Here is a 3,269-nt window from a genome sequence, read left to right as displayed (position 1 = left end):
TTAATTGTTAAGAACTCATGCTTATACGGCACTTTTTAGTTTACAAAGTACTTTTTCATGAAGTGCAGAGAAATAGTAGAACATCGATTGTAGGAGGAACCTGGTTAGGGATGGTGCCGGGGGGCTTCTACACTAGCACTACACTGACTACCTCCTAACTTCTTGTGACTTGAGGCATAGAAACAACTTACTTTTTTGAACTGCTGTAGCCAGCTGCTATAAACTGCATGTTTGTGTCTCCCCAAAATCCACATGTTGACTTAATCTCCAGTGTGATGGTATTAGGGGCTGGAGCCTTTGGGAGGTGATTAGGTAAGGAGGTGGAATCCTCACGAATGGGATTAGTGTCCTCGTAAAAGAGACCCCAGGGAGCTGCCTTGCCCTGTCTGCTGAGACCACTGTCTATGAACCAGGAAGCAGGCCCTCCCCAGACACCAAATCTGCCCACACCTTAATCTTGGACTTCCTAGCCTCTAGACCTGCGAGAAGTAAGTGTTTGTTATTTAAGCCACCCAGTCTGTGGTATTTTTGTTATAGCAGCCCAGATGGACTAAGACACCAGCTATCTTTTTTTAAAAAAAGTAAATTTATTTACTTATTTATGGTTGCATTGGGTCTTCGTTGCTGCGTGCGGGCTTTCTCTAGTTGTGGCGAGCGGGGGCTACTCTTCGTGTGGTGCGTGGGCTTCTCATTGCAGTGTTTTCTCTTGTTGCGGAGCACGGGCTCTAGGCGCGTGGGCTTCAGTAGTTGTGGTGCTTGGGCTCAGTAGCTGTGGCACACGGGCCCAGCCACTCCGTGGCATGTGGGATCTTCCTGGACCAGGGATCGAACCCGTGTCTCCTGCACCGGCAGGTGGATTCTTAACCACTGCGCCACCAGGGAAGTCCCACCAGCTATCTTTTATGTGCAAGCAAATACAATCCTAACTTATACAAATGATTAAGGAATTTATAAAATTCTCAAACTAGTATATATAGGTTGGATAAACAACAAGGTCTTACTGTATAGCACAGGGAACTATATTCAATATCCTGTGATAAACCATAATGGAAAAGAATAGGAAAAAGAATATATAAATGAATAAATAAATCACTTTGCTATACAGCAGAAATTACAACATTGTAAGGCAAAGTTATTCAATAAAATAAAATAAAATAAATAATGTATACAATTCCTAAGTGGAGGTGTTGCATGATTTTATTTAACTGTGACAAGGTAAACACTGTCAGAAAAAGCATAGAGTCAGGAAGGTCTGAAAGCATAGGAAATGCTGGTGTGGTGTGCTAGTGACAGAGCAGCAGGCAATGGCTAACTGACCCAGGGAGAATGTAGAGAGTGAAGAAGAGACAAGTGTCAAGGTAAAAACCCACAAAAGACCACATCGTGGGGTAGGGAAAGGCTCAGGGAAGAAGGGCCAGAGAAGGAGAAAAAGAAGGAACGGCCAGACCTAGGAGGAAACCAGCAATGGGGTTACTGGCTGAAGAAGGGAAGAAACAGGGAGGACAAATAAGCTGTTAACATATTTGAAGGTTTTCTTGTGGAAAAGAGATTAAATTTATTTATATAACAAGTATGTGACAATTATTTACAGGCATCCTCGGAGATATTGTGGGTTCGGTTCCAGATCACAGCAATAAAGCAAATATTGCAATAAAGCAAGTCACGTGAATATTTTGGTTTCCCAGTGCATATAAAAGTTATGTTTACACTATACTGTAGTCTATTAAGTGTGCAATAGCATTATGTCTAAAAAAACAATGTGCATACCTTAATTAAAAATACTTTATTGATAAAAAAATGTGATCATCTGAGCCTTCAGCGAGTCATAATATTTTTGCTGGTGGAGGGTCTCTGCCTCAATGTTGGTGGCTGCTGACTGATCAGGGTGGTGGTAGCTGAAGGTTGGGATGGCTGTGGCAGTTTCTTAAAATAAAACAACAGTGAAGTTTGCCACATCAATTGACTCTTCCTTTCAAGAACGATTTCTCTGTAGCACGCAACGTTGTCTGATAGCATTTTACCCCCAGTAAAACTTCTTTCAAAATTTTGAGAGAGTCAATCCTCTCAAACCCTGTGCTGCTTTATTAACTACTTTTATGTAATATTCTAAATTGTTTGTTTTCATTTCAATAATATTCATAGATCTCCACCAAGCGTAGTTTCCATCTCAGGAAACCACTTTCTTTGCTCATCCAATAAGAAGCCATTCCTCATTCGTTAAAGTTTTCCCATGCAATTGCAGCAAATCAGTCACATCTTCAGGATCTACTTCTAATTCTAGTTCTCTTGCTATTTCCACCACATCTGCAGTTACTTCCTCCACTGAAGTCTTGAACTCCTCAAAGTCAACTTCTTCCAAATTGCTGTTAATGTTGATCTTTTGACTTCTTCCAATGAATCACAAATGTTCTTGATGACATTTAGAATGGTTAATCCTTTCCAGAAGGTTTTCAATTTACTTTGCTTAGATCCATTGGAAGAATCACTGTCTACAGCAGCTATAGCCTTATAAAATCTATTTCTTACATAATAAGACTTAAAAGTCAAAATTACTCTTTGATCTATAGGCTGCAGAATGGAGATTGTTAGCAGGCATGAAAACAACTTTAATCTTGTCATGCTTCTCCATCTGAGCTCTTGGGTGACCAGGTGCATTGTCAACGGGCAGTAATATTTTGAAAGGAATCTTTCTTTTCTGAGCAATAGATTGCAACAGTGGGCTTAAAATATCCAGTAAACCATGTTGTAAACAGATGTGCTGTCATCCAGGATTTGTTGTCCCATTAATAGAGCACAAGCAGAGTATATTTAGTATAATTCTTAAAGGCCCTAGGATTTTCAAAATGGTGTATGGACACTAGCTTCAACTTAAAGTCACCAGCTGCATTAGCCCCTAACAGGAAAGTCAGCCTGTCCTTTGAAGCTTTGAAGCCAGGCATTGACTTCTCCTCTTTAGGTATGAAAGTTCTAGATGGCATCTTTTTCCAGTAGAAGGCTGTTTCATCTACACTGAAAATCTGTTGTTTAGTGTAGCCACCTTCATTAATGATCTGAGCTAGAGCTTCTGGATAACTTGCTGCAGCTTCTACATCAGCGCTTGCTGCTTCACCTTGCACTTTTATGTTATGGAGATGGTTTCTTTCCTTAAACTTCATGAATCAGTCTCTGCTAGCTTCAAACTTCTCTTCTGCAACTTCCTCACCTCTCTCAGACTTCATAGAACTGAAGAGAGTTAGGGCCTTGCTCTGGATTAGGCTTTGGTTTAAGGC

The sequence above is a fragment of the Balaenoptera borealis genome (assembly GCF_965194805.1).
Source record: "Balaenoptera borealis genome assembly, chromosome: 15".
NCBI classification, from domain to species: domain Eukaryota; kingdom Metazoa; phylum Chordata; class Mammalia; order Artiodactyla; family Balaenopteridae; genus Balaenoptera; species Balaenoptera borealis.
This window is presented reverse-complemented; position numbering follows the sequence as displayed.